This window comes from Rhinolophus ferrumequinum, chromosome 4 (assembly GCF_004115265.2).
Source record: "Rhinolophus ferrumequinum isolate MPI-CBG mRhiFer1 chromosome 4, mRhiFer1_v1.p, whole genome shotgun sequence".
In the NCBI taxonomy this organism is placed as follows: Eukaryota; Metazoa; Chordata; class Mammalia; order Chiroptera; family Rhinolophidae; genus Rhinolophus; species Rhinolophus ferrumequinum.
This window is the reverse complement of record NC_046287.1, coordinates 59,260,783-59,278,700: the sequence shown is the minus strand read 5'-3', so window position 1 is coordinate 59,278,700 and position 17,918 is coordinate 59,260,783. Positions and strand designations below refer to the sequence as shown.

The 17,918-nt window shown below is 46.5% G+C and overlaps 1 protein-coding gene across 3 annotated transcripts in view; it reads right to left on the bottom strand.

Moving 5' to 3' along the window:
• ZMAT4 (zinc finger matrin-type 4) overlaps positions 1 to 16,183 on the bottom strand; it is a 325,908-nt gene extending 309,725 nt beyond the window's left edge. Inside the window, exon 1 of one of the 3 annotated variants that reach the window (XM_033104618.1) lies at positions 16,059 to 16,183. The gene's annotated coding sequence lies outside the window, so the exon portion shown is untranslated. Of the gene's footprint in view, positions 1 to 4,378; positions 4,514 to 16,058 lie in introns of those variants that run through there. The other 2 variants (XM_033104619.1, XM_033104620.1) reach the window with 2 other exon arrangements.
• Between the last annotated feature and the right edge of the window lie 1,735 nt (positions 16,184 to 17,918).

Below are 17,918 nucleotides of genomic sequence, written 5' to 3'. Positions count from 1 at the left end.
TTAGTAAAATTACATAGATTTTAGGTGACAATTCTGTATTACATCATCTATAAATCCCATTGTGTGTGCACCACCCAGAGTCAGTTCTCCTTCCATCACCATATATTGGATCCCCTTTACCCTCATCTCCCACCCCCACCCCCCTTACCCTCTGGTAACCACTAAACTATTGTCTGTGTCTATGATTTTTTGTTTCTTCATTTGTTTGTCTTGTTCTTTTGTTGTTTTTGGTTTATATACCACATATCAGTGAAATCATGTGGTTCTCTGCTTTTTCTGTCTGACTTACTTCGCTTAGCATTATACTCTCAAGATCCATCCATGTTGTCACAAATGGTCCTATATCATCTTTTCTTACTGCCAAATAATATTCGATTGTGTATATACACCACAACTTCTTTACCCATTCATCTATTGATTACCATAATTTTCCTAACTTAAGTTCTCTGCTATTGGGGCAAGTTGAGTCCCATTTTTAAAAAGATAAATAGCACCACAGTGAACAATTTTGTGCACACATATTTCCCCACACTTTGGGTTGTTTTCTTAGGATAAAATCCTAGAAGTAAATCAAAAGTATAGAGGCACCCTAAATCAGCTTTCCAGGAAAGTTGCACCAATTACAGCTCTACTAAAAGGACATTGTACCATTCATATCTCCGTGATATTGTGCCATGTAATTTTTAACCTTTAATAATTTTATAGCTGGGAAAATGGCATCTCATTTTCGTTTTAATTATCATTTTTAGTTTTCATTATTGGATTGTAATGGGTAGTAAGTGCTTGATTTGAATTCTTCACCTCACCTCCACACCAACAGGGCATCCCTATAGGGTATGCCCTCTCATCCTCACCCTACACAGGGAGAAACTGAGGCCCAGTTACGTGACTTATACACAGTCTAACAATAAACTTTCAGAGTCGGCATTAAAGCCTGATTCCAAAGCCCCATCTACTGTGCTGATTATTCATAGAGTCGAACATTTTTCAATGTGTTTTTAGCCATTGTATTTCTCGTTCTCTGATCTGTAGTAAATTTATTCTTCTATATAGAGAAACAGCCCTCAGCATTTTGGGTGTTTTGACACTCCACACTTGTACCAAGATTCACATGTCACCCCCCTAACTCCTCCTTGCCTCAGCCCAAACCAAACAAACACCCATCTCCCCGCATGTTAAGTGTGACACAGTGTCCCCATCTATGTTGAAAAGAGTTTAAACTGGCTCCACCTAAGCCCTCTTAAGATTCCGCAGAATGTCCTGGAATTTAACTAAATTTTGACTGGTCAAAGAAGCAGAACCTAGGATCAACCACATGGGACCCAGTAACATAGACCAGCTTGAAAACACAGCTCTCACAAGGGACCCTTCGACTAGGTCATCCATTCCTTTCCTTGTAGGAGACAGAGCAAGAAGTCCATTGTGTTCTCCCCATACAGAGATAAGAGTACCTCCTGAGCAGACAGCTCCCATGACAATGTCACATTTAAGTGCACAGCCAGGCCAGCATCCATCCATCACAGCCACTCCTCAGACGCCCAAGGAAATATACGCCCGCCCCCCACCTCCACAGGAGGAATCTTCTCAAAGGATGAGCACCCCAGAAACTCTGGCATAGGTAGGTCAGAGAACACTTCCACCCAACAAAGAGCCCTGCACTGACAGCTGACAGGGCGGTTGGGGAAGGGGGGGTTTCTTTCCTTCGAAGTCACCTGCTTGCCCAGGAATTCATGCCGCAGAAAAGTTCTGCAGGATCATAAACCAGCCTTGCGCCTGCCTCGGAGCTCACTCTGCAACTCGCAGCGATCATTTGCTTGATTCAGCTCAGGTTAGGGAGATGGATAGGATTTTCCCACAAATCACTTGATTAGTATGAGAAATCTATGTTCCTGCTGTTCTAAGCATTGCAGAGATTTTTGGTTCCTTTTAAATCTCTCTCAATATTGTGGTTCTTGCAGCTTTCAGGCTTTCCTCTCCAGGATTTATTTTTTGAAGGCACTGCACCATTTGGCACTGCTACATTGTTCCTCTTTGGTACCTTGACCAGCAATATTTTGGGAGGAAGCTCTTGAGGTCTGAAACCGGGAAACAAGAATTCCGACCTTTTTACTAACCAGTCTGGAATCACCGCAGCAGAACCACAGCAGAACCAGCAGAACCCCTGGCCTGGCTCCTCCTCACCCCACCCCACTAGCCTGGCCCATCCTTAGAGAGAAACCACCCCCGTCATCACCTTGTATTATTTCCCATAGATCCTGAGCACTTGCTGTATTACAGGCTCTATGCTGGATATTTTACAGCTAAGCCTCCACTTAATCCCTACAACAGACCTACGAGACGGGTGTCATCAAATATTTTAGAGCTGGGGAAAGTGAGGTGTGGAGCAGCCACACAGACTCTCTGAGCCAGGTCCGTGGAGATGCTTTGGGTTAGATAAACTCTGGGTTTCTACACCTCTGTGCTCTCATAGTCTCTATTTTATCTCAAAAACCAGGAATAAGACCTATAGAAAAGATGAGTGAGCCTCCTTCCTTGATCAGCCCTGAGCCACAAACCCGTTATTGCCTTTATCACTTCCACAAACGACCTTGCTCCCTAAGTGAGCACAGCACTTTGGGCCCTTTCCCATCCAAGAGGAGTTCCCTCTCAGAAAAACGGACAGGCCCAGGGGCAGTCACTTGGCCTATACATGGCTAGTTCTGTCCAAGAGCACACCCATTCCTCGGTGCTACGGACAGCGCCTTGACATGAACCACAGCAGGCTTTCTGAAGTTCCCTCAGCAAACACCCTCAGTCGCCCTTCATGCTCCACACAACACAGTCTCAGTGATGTCAAGTCATCCGCCCTGCTTTTCTGATGGGTTTGTGATCTGAGATTGTTCTCTTTTCCGAAGCCCCAAGTTGTTTTCCTTCCCTACAATCCCATTTGTTCCCTGGTCTGTTTTTCTTTTTCTTTCCCTATAGATATCTGATTAGAAAGAAGGAGGTGTTCTCTCTCTTCATAGTTTATGTCACCATTTCCCTCTTCCCAAACTGCAGAAAATGGAGACCCCTGTCCAGGAGGTGTCTTCTCCACTTCTCCTCCTTTCCTTCTAGGACATCTGAGAGGAAGACACCAAAGGGGTCAGCCCCACCTTCTGAGTTCTACCTCATATCGAGATATTGTGACCTTGGGTAGGACCCTTCTTTCCCCAGGACAATGCCTTAAGGTAAAAATTAAAGAAAGGAATCTTCCCCTTCGTTCTCACCTCCCTCCTTCCTCATTGGAAGATATAAAAAATAAATAATCAAAAAAAAAAAAAAAAAAACCCTTTAGGAAGGGAGGGGAAAAGTGCAGCAAGTGTCCCTAAATACCCCTAGCCCCACATTAATGGGTTATAATCACCCAACTGTCTGATTTTTAAGGAGGATTGTTAGTAACTTCAGGCAAGTGATTCCATTTCTTCAAAATACAATCATACAAAAAAATTGTAACTATGTGCTGTGATAGATATTAACTAGACTTATTATGGTGACCATTTCACAATATATACATATGTCAAATCATTATGCTGTACACCTGAAATTAATATAATGTTATATGTCAATTATATCTCAACTATAAAGATACAGCCCTATAAGAGCCACCTGGGTAGGCAGCTCCAGGCCTATAGGAATCTGAAACTATTTTTGGAGGACTCTCACTCTACACCCTTATCTTGGCCTTACTGATTGAGTCATAACTCTTCAGAATTGACAGGGCCCCTTCTACAATGAAAAGCTCAAGTGATAGCATTGGCAGCGACCTTTTAATTTTGGTTTAGAGATGCAGAGCTCTCTGTGTCATTGTCTCCCGTCCCTCTCCCTGTGTGCTCATGGGGCATCTATCCCCACAGCCCAGGGGCCCAGGTCCTTCCCCTCCTCTCTCACAGCCCTTGACTTTACTTCCTAGTCACTGAGAAAATGAAGCAACAGAAGAGAGTCCTCACCCCGACCCCCACCCATCCCACGACACTCACCCACCCAACTGCCCTTCCGTCCCTTGGCCGTCCACCAGCTAAAGCCATGCCTGCCCCTGTTCCCTGGGTCCCAGTCCCCTCCCTCCCACAAGGCCATTGTCCCAGCAATTCTCACCTCCATCTTTGTATCAGCTTTGTGCTATCTTGACTGGATCCTTTCCAACAGCAAACAAATATCCTGTTATCTTTTCCATTTTAAGGGAGAAATACTCGCTTTGACCCAACATGCCTCTACAGTTAACATTTCATTTCTTTACACCCCTTTACAACCACACTCCTCCATAAAATTGTTTACATGAGCCATCTCCGGTGGCTCTCTTCCAACCCACTCTAACAAGGCTCTCACCTCCCACTCCATCCAAGTGCTCTTGTCAACTCACCGCCAGTCTCCATGCTGCTCATGTTCAATTCTCCGTCCTCATCTGACTTCACACTTCAGCAGTATCTGACCCAGCTGATCACTCCCTCCTTCTTGAAAACCACTTCACTTAGTGTCTGAGGCAACATTCTCGCTTGGTGTGCCTCTTATCTCATGGGTTGCTCCTTCTCAGTCTCCTTTGCTCATTCTTCTCCATGTCCGAGATCCAGAGTCAGCAAACATGATCCTGTGGTCAACTGCCTGTTTTTATAAAGTTTTATTGAACATAGCCACCTTCTTTCACTTATATGTCGTCTAGGGCTGCTTTGTTCTAAAGAGCAATGTTGAGTAGTTGCAGCAAAGACTGTATGGCCCACAAAGTCTAAAATATTTACTATCTGGCTCTTTAAGAAAAAGCTTGCCAATTCCTTTCCTCAATCTATACATATTGGAGTTCCCAGAACTCAGTCTTTGTACCTCCTCTCCATCTATACGTATTCTCTAGGTGATCTCATCTGGTCCCATACTTTAAATATTATCAGTCCACTGCCAACTCCCTCCTCCGGTGTGCGCTCAACACAGGCAGTGATCTGTTGAAATCATAGTTTGTGTTACTCCTTTGCTCAAAACTTTCCAGTGGTTTGAGGAAGCTCACCCTGACCTCATTGCTACACCTGACACCTCAAGTGTCTCCATCTCCAAGGCCTCCATTGGCCTGGACTGCTCTGCCCCCGACCATCCATAGGGGCCACCCTCCACTGCCCTCAGCCTCTGCTCCAGTTAATTTATTACTGAGGCCCTCCTGGAAACACCCTCCGCACACAGACTCCCTCACCCCTAGCTCTGCTTCACTTTTCTCCATTTCATGTATCTGCCCTCCTGCATCTGTCTCCCCCTGCCACTAGAATATAAGCTCTGAGAGAATGGAGACTGAGTCAGTTTTATCTACTTCTGTATTCTAAAATCTTAGAACTGTGATTGTTGATTCTCAATATTTTAAGCAATGAATACACGAACACACAAAATTTCAGAAGCTCAAAATTTCAAAAACTGAAGGATGGGAAAGAGAAGCCCGTCATTTCTATCACGGAGAAATCAAAGAAAAGGCCACAGCTCAAAGCTGTGACAGCCCTGGAGCCAGCAGTATCCCTCACTGATCTGTCCCAGGGAATGGACACGCGACAAGGGGACTGACTGCCTGCCAGCAACTTGAATCTCTCTCCAGTGACACCTGGAAATCAGGAGGGAGCAGAATGGATAAATAGAGAAAGGGCTGCTCCAGGGGCATATGGAGCCTCATTCCCTCTCCCGTCCACACCCCGTGCAGTCACAGCTCCTTGAACCCAAAAGGGGTGATTAGTGGATAGAGTAGCAGAGCAGACAGCCAGCCAGGCTTGGAATCTGACACCCACCAGCAGTGTCATCCCAGTGAATCTTAACCACGCTAGGTCTCAGTTTCCTGTCTATAAAATGAGGGTGATGACCAATTATTTAAAACTCTGAAGATAAAGAGCAGTCTCAGACTTTTCCCTTTCTTATTTGTGTCTTATCACACTTAAGTCTATTGTTTAAAAAGAGGTTCTGCTTAGGTTTCTGTCGATGTGCTGTTAGTTGCTCCCTCATTTCCAAACATCCCTCTGGAGTTCCTCACCTCCTCCCCACTCTGCTCCCTTTTTTTTTTTTTTTTTTTTTTGCCTCATAACTTTCTCTTCCTCTTCCCACATTCTGAAAACCCTAAGTTCCAGGCAGGCAGGGGAGGGCTTGCAGAATAGGAACCATCCCAGTTCTCCTATCTTTCTTCCTGGAGCCCTGCAGGGCAATTTCATTGTCAGCGGGAACAAATCCACAAGGGGCAGCGGCAAGAGGGAGAGCATCCATATAAGAATCCCCAACCCATTTCCTCCTCCCTCCCCTAACTCTTTCCACAACCACATTGTCCCTGTCTTATTAAACTGAAAGGATTTCTGAGAATGGAGCAAAGCCTGGAATGATGAGACACCCAAGGCTCCTCTCCCCGTCACTACCCCTGACAGAGCCAAATGGCCTCTCAGCTGCCTCTGACATCCCAGGCCGGCTCTTGGCTCCAAACTGCCACTCACACCAAGGATATCCTTCCTTCTATCCAAACGGCCCTCATTCTTCAGTGCTCAGAACTCAGGACGCTCTACCTCCGCCAGCCTTGTGAGACCACTCCCACTCTCACTGACATCCAAAGTTCTCAGCACTTACATGGGGCCTCACATTAGGACTCAGCTGAATACACGCTTGCACTGGAAGTTATCTGCCAGAAAGTACTTTATGGGGGCCACACTGGGGGCTGTGCCCCACCCCTCCTTCTCCCAGGACATGTGGGCCAGCAAGAAACCCTGTTGATTACGAGGTTGGTCGGCATTTGCAGGCAGAAAACCTGGTTCTTCCCATGCTGGCCCTTCTACCGCCTGCCAGTACAAACCCAGGAGAGTGGCTCTGCCTTTCCAAGGACCAATTTCCGTCTCCACGAAATGAGGATAAAAACACCTTCCCTACATTTCTCAGAGTCCTGTGAATACAAAACACCATATAATGTACATTATTATTACACTAAATAGTGCGGCAAAAGAGCCATGTGGGCCACACTGCTCCTCATTCTGTCCGGCAGGCCTATCCACTTTTCCCAATTAAGCCTGTGAAAGCCCCAAGGATGTGCCCATAAGAGCTGCCACCTGCCCTGCTGAGGCAAGGCACCCCAGAGCCCCCAAATGGCCCAGGTACACATCATTGAGCCAGCCAGCTGTGACTTCCACAGACAGTAGGGCTCTCAGGCTGCCTGGAGTTTATGCAACAAAGGAAACCACAGCAGGAAGCAAATGCATTCAAGAAAAATGGCAATAAATGACACACTCCGTCAGGAAGCAGAACCCAGAAGTCACCTCTGGAGAGCCTTCAGAACCCAAAGTCCCTCCTCTAAATGTGATAGCTGTCAATGCATTTGTTTGGTCTTAATTAATAAGTGAATTAAGCAAAAGGCATGGCTTCTGGGAAAGAGGGGAGGGTGGCTCCACACCTTCCTGATGGAAACCTGCCAGCTTGGGGAGCCCTACTAAACAGCCCTCTCCGGAAAGGGAGCAGGCTGTAACCCAAAAGTTCCTTGTTACCTAGCTCTTCCCCTCACCAGCTTTGTGACCTTAGCCAAGTCAGAGCCTCTCTGAGCCTCAACTTTCCCACTGGTAAAATCAGCAGATGTATGTGATATGTGTAAACATGCCGCCTGAAGATGGGTCTGACCACTGCAGGTAGGCGACAGGGCCTGTGGATGTGTGTGGAAGGAGAAGGGGTGAGGTGGGGAGGAAGGAACACGGATGCCACAGCCCATGGTCACCACCCCCCGCCCAGAGATCCTGCACCCTGGCCCTCTGAAGCACATGTAGCCCTTACTGATGCCGGGAGCTCGCGCTGCGTTTCCTGTGAGCATTGATCGGAGCTCACCAAATGGATTGAGGACACTCTGCCGCGTTACGCTGCATGGTGAGCAACACAGTGCTACATTGCTACACGTATAGTCACCGCTTGAACATTGGTGGTTTGGGTAACTGATTTAAAGAGGACATGCTTTTCTGACTTGTCAAATAATACATGTACTGTGGGAAATTTGGGAGATAGAAGTTTAACAAAATAAAAAATCACGTGTTTCTTAAAACCCACAGATAACCACGGTTCTCACTTTGATATATTATATTCCATTCTATTTTTCATGACGGTATACATCTTTTCTTACAAAATTGTACTTACACTCTATTTACTTTTAAACCTTTATCTACTTAATATATATTATTAGCATTTCCCCATATTCTCATATATTATTCAATGTACTTTTAATAGCTTCCTTGATTTCCATTTTATAGATGAGCCGTATTAGATTTAATTAATCCCCCCACACCATGTTTTGTTACGATGAATAATGCTGAAAGGAATATCCTTGATTAGAGCTATTTTGCACATCTGTGGTTATTTCCTTAGGATAAATTCCTAGAAGAGCAATTGCTTACAGGTTCTAAGGGTATATTTTTGAGACATCTCTCCCATATTTGCAAATTATCTTCCCACCAGCTAAGTGTGAAAATGTCCATTTTCCAGCACTCTTAACAACACTGGATATTATCATTTTCATTTTTGCTAATCTGGTAGGTGGATAATGACATCTTGTTTTTTAAAGTTCACATTTTAATTATTAGTGAGGTTGAACAATTTTGCATATATTCCTGGACATTCCTGTGTCTTTTCTCTGTGTTTGAACTATCTATTCTCATCCTTTGCCCACTTTTCTGTCAGGGGACAGACTGATTTTTTTAAATATTTTATGGACAAGAGAATTAGTCTACAACCTCCTTTGATGACCCTGCCCCCGTGTCTAACAATCCCCTCCTTTAAAGCACTAATAATGCTAATGTCTAATTCATATCCTTTTCTTGTTGCTTAAACTCATTTGCTCTCAGCCTGTCTTAGGGGCAGCAGGTGGGAGATGCCCGGCTCCCTCCTTCATCTAACAGTGCGACCTTTCCTCACCTGTCAGCTTCTCTTCTGGGGGAAGAATAATTTCTCTTTATTTTTACCTGATCTCATGTAACTTATGAAGTCAAAGTATCACCCTTTGATGCTGTCCCCTACTCTTCTTCTATTGTCACAGTCTTTCTTCAGGCCCTCAACACTTCTTACCTGGACAGCAGCAAATAACTTCAGAACCAGCTTCTCTATCCCAGACTTGCCACCCTCCGAACTTCACCCCTGCTCTCCATTTCACTACTCATTTTCTGAAACGCAAGTGTGACTGTGTCTTTTCCTGCCTAACACCCTTCTGCTCCTCAGTTTGGCCAGCTGGTCCCTCCCTACCTGGGAGCATGCATTTGCCTCCCTTTCCCCACCCCCCAAAACACACCTCATGTGTTCAGGTAGCAACACCCAAGTATTACTTATAGTGCTTTGACATGCTGTACTGTTTCATACTTGAGTCTTGCACATGTGGCTGCCCTCCTTCTCATCCCTCCACATGCACCTGGTGGAATCCTATTTCTTTCTCAAGTTCCTCTCAGGTGTTCCTATCTCCAGGAGGCCTCCTCTGACCATGCCTACCTAGTGAGAGTAACCATGTGCACCCCGCATACAGGACATACCACTATCGTGCTTGCACCTTATTGTATTCTAGTGTAGTCCGTACACCAAAACTAAAGGAAGAAACGTGGAGTCAGTTGAGCGTCATTCTGAATGGAAAGGCCATAGTGGGAACGCCCTGGGCTGGCCTGCCCATCTGATGTACTTGTATTTTTGGAGGTTCCCTCTGTTGGTCGTGGGCTCCTTCATCTTCCACAGACAGGCTCCAGAGTCCCCTGGTTTCCTGTCCTTTCTCATGCTATCCCATTTTTCTTCTCCTTAATCTTCCCGAGCTCTCAACATCCTACAAGTCTGTCTTACCTCCTGGGCAGCCCAGCCCGTGGAGCCCACTGTATCTTCTCCTCTTTTGGCTCTGCTGTTCCGTAGAAAACTATCACACTTGGCTGCATCTGGGGCTAGTGGTCTTTCCACGCAAGTTCCTGCCGGAGAAGGACCACACCTATCTTGTATGGCAGATCTCCTTGTGCCTGCCTCAGTGCTGAGCATACTGGCTCAGGATGCCTCTGATATCACAGAGACATGCAGCAGGCTATGGGTGTGGGAGAGTCACGCCCTCCCCTGGGCACTCACTGCTGACCCCTAGCTAGCCCAGCACAAACTTCCATGTTTTCTTTTTCTCAGTGATTACACCCATGCGTTTACTAATTATGCATTCATTGTGTGGCTCATTTCACCCACTCATCTTGCTTTCTATGTGGTTCGCCACTGCCAGTGCCCCATTCTCCAGTGGGAGTGCTTCTTTTCATCCGGAGGTCACCGGTAGAGGGCAACACATTCCACCCTCCCCCAAACCCAGCAGGAGCAGCCCCTGGCCCTGAGCTAGCCCACCTGTTCTGTAGTGTGTTCCTTTCCTGAGTCGCCCTGACACTCCATCCGTGGGGCTCCAAGCACACCCAGAAGATGTGTCCACCCAGAAATGTATCAAGTCTGGATGGAAGGAATATAGAATGTCAGTCTCACATCGTGGAAGCTTCTCTCAGAAACGAAAATGAGAATAGTTTTGTTTTTTAAAGGTGACTGGTAAAGTGTCTTATCCAGAGCCTGTGCATGCTGTGGACCCCTCTTATTTCATCTATCCCGTGAGAAGTTGGGACTAGCTCTCTAAAGTCTCTTACCTCTGTAAGATTCAGATTAAGTCATCTTTTATTTTATTCATATCTCCCTTCTTGATCCTCCCAGCTGTACCCCACCCCTTCTTTCTGCTCCAGTTTCTGGCAAGCATTCCTCCTCCCCTGGCCTTGCCCAGCCCGTCCCCAACCACGGACTGGGGACTCTCGCGTTCACTGGAAAAATCAGGGAAGCTGGAGTTGAGTGTGTGGTGTTAGTAAATGTGCACTCAATAAATACTGCTTAACTGCAGGTGTTCCTGCCTCTGCCATTTGGTTAGAGAGGAATTAAGAGCACAGAAAAAGCAAACGGTCTATCCAATTTGGAAATGAAAAAAAAAAATGAGCTACAAAGCAAATAACACTGACGTGGGAGAGGGAGGACCTTGATCCTGGTCCCGGCTCTGCCATTGGAACACTGTGTGATGATACCAACGACTGTCACCCGCTGGGCCTCATGTGCCACGTCTGCAAATGAGAGATTAGACTTCATGAGAGATCCTCAAGCGATGGGCAGGACGTGGCAGTCAAGGCGGCACCCTGGAGGGCAGCACAGGTTCGCTGCACTCTTTTCCCACTTGTCCCAGGGATTTTGATTCTCAGCCACTTTGATAGCCCCAGAGAGAAGGTGAGGTTTCAGAGAAATAAAACAGGTCAGGAGGGGGCAGGATCCCGAGACGAAACAGCCCCTGTCACTCACCTCCCCACAGCCCTCTGCCTCCTCCTCCAGCTGAGGCTCCTGCTTATTTCCTAAACATCATCACAGAGGCTCCACAACCTTCCCTTTTTAACAACTCTTGCTGATGGAAAATTCTTTCTCATACCTAATCTAAGTCCATCTGCTGCAATTTCTGTCTATTTTCTCTCGTTCAATCCTTACTGGAGATGGAGAACAGCTGGTCGCCATCCTCCATATAACATCCCCTCCTAAACCAAAATCAGTTATTACATCACCCCTCAGCCTGTTTTTCTCCTGGTAGAGCATCCACCATTCCTTCCAACCTGCCTTCAAGGATTCTAGCCCTGAAAGTATCACTGAGCACCATGGCCTTCACTGGAGGATGCTCGGCAAGCTCCATTTCCTCCTGGAGCTGTAACATCCCCAGCTGGAGCTAAGACTCAGGGGACAAAATCCAGGGAGAAAGTCAGAGCAGAAAAGGATCAACCAGTCCAAGCCCCTGGCTTTATATATGAGGGAACTGAAGAAAGAGAAAGGAAGTACAGCATCCAAGGTCAGATCTGAGGGATCAAGCTCCAGGAGCTGGACCCCAAACATTGCCACCACAATGCTCTAAGTAGCTGCAGTGTGTCCTTTACATGGGAAAGAGCGGGACCAGCCTTGACTAAAAAGCAAAGGGCCACAATTGCCCAGACACTCCCTATACAGACTCTGTCTTTCCAATCCCACTAGCAGATGTCTGAAACTCCACTATGAACAGTTTTGATTTTCATTAACTACTCAAATACCTCTCTGTAAGGGGCAACACTGTTGACTGTTCACAACTTAGTATGAATAAGTAGATTTGATCCTATCCGACTCTTGATAGAGAGATTTAGGGGTGAGAAAAGAACAAAGGACAAAGAAACTAGGAGAATGGCAGACAAATGTTACTGCTTGCTAACATTTTCAAGGTCAGTCCTGTGCGTGGGGGCTGAGGGTAGGTGGGCCTTATGACAGGGGAGCAGAGAGGGTTGTGCTTTGTGGGGGTCCCTGGCATGTGACAGGCCTATGCTCAGGACCTTCTGCCCTGATTGCCTCACACAGGGGAGCTGCACCACCCCAAGTGTTCTTGTGAGGTCTGCGTAGAACTGAACATGGTGAAAGGATGACTTCATTGCTCCCACAGGGCCAACCCCATGTGCATCCCAGAATTCCTGACTCCCCCTGGTTAACTGTTTCAGATGTGAGGTGAACAGGGTGTCTACAATTAAATCCCACCTTCTAGGATACCCTTAATGACAGGAAGGAAGAACCAGAAGGGAAGGAAGAAAGGGAGATATACATGAGATGAAGTACGACCGTTCAAGTACATGCTTCCATATGAAATAGCTCCCAAGTGGGGAGGTAAAAAGGGGGCATGTGAGTGTAAGGAAAAGTGAGTCTGTTGAACTATTTACTAATAATTTTGGCTATGAAATTTTCCTAAGTGAAGAATGAAGGGGGAAAATAAAAGTGTGGTGAATACATTTCCGAGCCTAGATTTCAAAACAGGCTTCACCCTATCTTGAATAAATAGAAGCATCATGCTCCAACCTCTTCACCTTTCAGGGGGTACCCCAGACTATTTCAAACCTCCAGACACACACACCCTCCCCTACGATAACCAGGGAGTTCACACATCCACCGAAGAAAAAGAAGACATTTCAGCAGCATTTACAAAAACACCTAACACAATAGACATGCTTATTTGATTTCTCCCAAAACCACAAAATTAAATTTTAAAATAGAAGACTAAAAGGCTCTTTTCTAATAAAAATTCTAATGTGTTTTCAATCCTATTTCAGGGGACAGTTTTCTTTAACAGCAAAATCGGCACAAAATGACAAGATCAAAGCAGGTTGGCAAAGAGATTATTTACTGATGTGTTTATGATGAAAGGGGATGACAGAAAGGAGATGAGAAGGAGAAATAGAAAAGTAAGGGACTTTCACTTGCCAGGTAAGTCACCTGGGGCTTGTGGAAGCAGAAAGAGGCAACCTAGAAATCCTCATCGGTCAGTTCAGGAGAGGAGAAAATGCTAGATCTATGGATGGCACCTATCCTGGGTCCGGGCTAGAGCTACCATGTTTGATGAAATAACAACTAACAAATTTAACTTCCTGAGTGCCAGTTGGGCTCTCCATACGCAAGCAGGTGCCTGGCTTCATTAGGAACTAATCAGTCTAACACTAGCAACTAAATTCTCCAAACTGGATCGCGGCAGAGGGGCTGGATCTGAGTGTTATGTCCCATCCAAGGTGAAGTTGCAATGATGGTATTTTGTGTTTTGTCAACTATTCTTCAGCTCCTATTATCCTTTTTTTAGTCTACAGTTGTTATTTTAATGATCTCTGTTCCAAATGGGGAACTAAAAGGAAGAGAAACGAGGGGGAGGTAGAGGGAGGTAAAGCAAGTGCTCCAGTGTGTCCCACTTGTACTTCCAACCCTCCTCCCTCTTCTCCCTGCCCCCACCGTGCCTTTTTCCTCTCTGCATGAGTCACCGTTCAGGAGCTGCTTTAAAAGCCTTACTTTAAAAGTCCTCTATCACGATAGAAACCCAGCAGACCAGCATCAATTAAAAGGACCCCGATTTTGTTACCTGTTCCTGGTTCTAGAGACCCCCTTAAACTCTAATTTCCTAGTTTTATTACTGTCTTCATGAAAACCAAAGTGCCCCCTTTAAAATTCCCCACCTGCTAGGTGCCACCTCTCCTGGGATCTCTGGGGGTCATGTGCCCTAGACAGACCACAGAGGAGGACGTTTGGGGCCAATTATAACCAGCAGCTGATAAAGATCCAGAGTCCACTCCAGGCTTCCAAACACAAAGGCATTATAATTTGTGGGGTTGCGAGTTTGTTTTGTCTACTGGCAGACAACATGTGCAAAAGAGAAAGCTGATTGTATCCCGACCAAAAAAAGTCAGGCAGCTGTTTTTTTTTTTTTTTTTTTAACCATTATGAGTAGAGATTTGTCAATAACAACTCCCACTCAAAATAGCTGCCTAAAGGAGATGGAAGAGAACTTGTTGTGGAGGTTGAAGAAAATACAAATTAAAAAGTGAAAGTGATTTGTGGAGCCAGAGAATGGAGGCTGTCACCTGCACCTCAGCGGGAAGGGTGTAATGGGGAAAAGGTGCTGCTGGAGGATCCCTCCCAGAAAGTTCACTTCCTGCCAGGATGGGAATCAAACCCCCAGTTTCAGGTATAGGCTAGAGATCAGTCAGGAGATTCACCTGAATTCCCCCAAAGCCTTTGGACAGGGGTGTCCAAACTGCAGCCCACAGGCCAACTGCAGCTCGCAATCCATTGTTAATTGGCCCGCAGCAAATTCCAAAAATATATTTAGTTTACTTAAATAAACCAGGTGAGGCAATACATACTTCACCTGAATGAGTGGCCCACCTGAATGAGTGGCCCAACTGTTTGTGTATTTTACCACATACGGCCCTTGGTGAAAACCATTGAAAAAAGTTTGGACACCCCTGCCTTAGGAACTCGTAACATCAACCCTAGATTGGCAGTTTCAGAGTATCCAGCAGGTCAGTGCTGTGGGGCATTCACATAGGAGCTGCCTGCCTTCCAGAAAGCAGAAATTCATGCAAGACCAAGCACATCACCTTGTCCCCCGTAGGGACCCTGCCTCCTACAAGGCCCACCTACCTTCCACCTCTCATTGACAGAAGCCCAGAAGCTCAGGGAAAGGACTTTCCTCATGTCCAAAGGTGGGTCTCAGAGCAAGGGAGGCCCTTGTGGTCCCCCAATTTAGAATGGATTAGGGTTCAGCTACAAGGCTGGACCAGCTGCCTGCGACTGTGAGCTTTTTTACTTGAAGAGTAGTCGTCAGAAGCGGTGTGGTTGGTGGCTCCAGCAGCTCTGGACCACAAAGATACCATACCTGCACACCTAAACAGCGACATTCCCCAGGAGCCAGCCCCTCCCACCAGCCTCCACCTCCCAGAGCAGCTGGCATGCTTGGCACTGGAGAGCCCTTCACTGATAAGGGTGTAACCTTCACAGGAGATAAAATTTAGCTCTGTCCCCTTTATTTCAGTACACACCAAGCCTGGAAAGTATTCCAGAGTTTTCGGGAGCTAATCAATTAAGTGATTTCTTTTCCTCTGAGAACTGTTTTGTTGGTTTCTCACCAAGTTGTGCGACACGCAGATGCCCATTAGGTCAAACAGGACTCCCACATCCCAGGAAATTCCTCCTTCCACCCAATAAACTGAACCGAGGCAGAGTGGGCAAGGGATAGGAGGGAGGAAGAAGACAAAAGTTTGAAAAGGACTCACGTTGAAGGTAACAACAGTTGGAGGAAGGCGGGTCAAGGTAATGTGGAGGCCGACCCTACGGCGGAAAACCCAACCAACCAGTCACGTTCCCCAGAATCAGTCTCCCAGGGACGGGTGCGCCAGGAAACAGCACCTCCAGGGGTCCAACTCCCTTCACCCAGCAAACCTGAATCTACACACCCCAGTACCCTGCAGGCACCCTAGCACAAGACCAGACCTATTTTCACAGACATGAGCGCAGCTAATTGAGAGAGTAGTAAACAAATCCAGTTCTAGACAGCGCAGAAGTTTTCCAAATTGTCAGCTTGTTTTCCTCCCAACAAAAGACGGTGATTTCCCACCTTTGCCACATTTCCTCCCCTAAACTTTTCTTTCTGCAATCCCTCTATATGTGCTAAACTGCAAGCCGCTGAGCATGGAAGCGCAGGAGCAGCATCCCCGGGACGCAGGCAGGAGTACCTTTTCCGCGGAGCAGAGGGGCTGGTGCCCAGAGTCTCGCTGCCCTGCCGAGCGGTGGAAGGATGCTGTCGGGATGGAGCACGCTGAGGATTACGCGTTCCTGTCTCTGCGACCAGACCTTTCAGCAGCTCCGACCAACTGTGCTAGCGATGCACTTAGCAATTATCTGCTGGCGCCGACGCCCCGCCCTCTGCTCTTGCGATTGGCTCTCCGGTCCCGGGCAGGACTGCATTGGTTTCAGCCGACCTCACTCAATGCTTTGGCTCCTACTATTATCTAAGCCATCAAAGGGAATAATTTCATGTTCATTGACAACCTGTAAGGCTCTTCTCCGGCCCGATGTTGGCGGCAGGACTGGGAGTCCAGTGGAGGGAGGAGGGTAGAGTAGAAAAAGTGGTGGGGGTGGGGGAGAGGGAAAGCGCAAGAAGGGGTGGGGGGAGAGAGGGAGAGAGGGAGAGAGAGGGAGATGGAGCTATCAAGCAATCAGATTTTTTGCTCTAGCATTTTAACTTCCACAAAACAGAGCCCATAGCAACAATTTTCTGGCCTTATTTTTCCCCAACTGGCGCATGTTCCTGAGGGCAAAGAGAACTATAACGGCGGGGGTTTCCGCCTGTGTCAGACAGGCTCTGGGAAGCAGAGCAAGGTAAGAGCTGAAGGAATATAATGGTGTTGTTCCGGGGCCACCTTGGAGGACATGTGAAGGTCATTTTAGATAATTTGGGGGGACATATTATGCACCTTCCCTGGAGTTTTTTCATCAGTTCTTTCCTTCCTGCTCCAACTAAGCTCCTAACCTGAGAAGACAGTGTCCCTTATCAGCCTATTCAGAGTCTCAGAAGAGCTGTTTGTTCTTAAAGCCAGTGAAAGTCTGGAATTCCTCACTGTTCTCACAGGGAGGACCAGAGAGAGGGACATTCCAGAGCTAATAATTCTACTCCCGACCCTCACTTTCACTTATTCTGACCTGGCCTCAATTAATTGTTTAGACTTACACCTGCAGCCAAAGCAAGGGAACAGAGGAGAAGGAGCCCATCAAAGGGTGGGAACAGTTTAAATGCTCTTCCTTGTTCAACAAGGAATCATGAAGCACAAGTTTTGACGGCTTTACCCCCCTTAATGTATTTTTTTTTCAGTACATACAAAGGATGTTATTTAGTAGCTGACATTTTTTGGAGAAAAGGAAAGAATTTAAAGAGTTTCTTAAAGAAAGCTCTTATAATATGAAGTTTCAGATAAGTTAGAAACTAACCTTTCACCCTTCTCCTACGGGGATCCGCACATTTTTGAGTCCAGACTATAGTTCCAGGTCCTACCCTGTGGCCTTTGAACAACTGCAATCCTTATCATCATCTGCATCCTTGGAAGCAAATGGCATGATCCCCTTGCCTTGTCCAGGAAGTTTCTGCTTCATGCATACATGCCTGGCTTCCCTGAGTACATTGCAAGCTCTGTAAGGACAGAGCCAGTATCACGGATATCTTTGTAAGTCCACTGACAGCACCTAGCATTTAGTAAGTGGGCTGACTAATAAAACCCAATTCAAAACAGAAAGTGTGCCCGGCTTTGAGCCTCATGGAATTATCATTGCGCTATGACAGCTCATCCAGCTGGACAGTGTGTGTGGGGGGTGGTGGGGTGGCCCCTGCTGGAGTCCAGGAGGTAAAAGCTCAGGACTAAGCACTGAGACTGCTGCAGCTAGAAAATCCCTTCAAGTTCTTGATGCCTTGTTCTCTATGGAAAATGAGGCAGCTTTTCACTCAATGCCATCCTTCTCCCTCAAACATCTGAAGGAAATGAGAAATGTGGGATGTACATTATATTTGTGAAGCACATACCTCAAAAAGTTATTTCCATAAT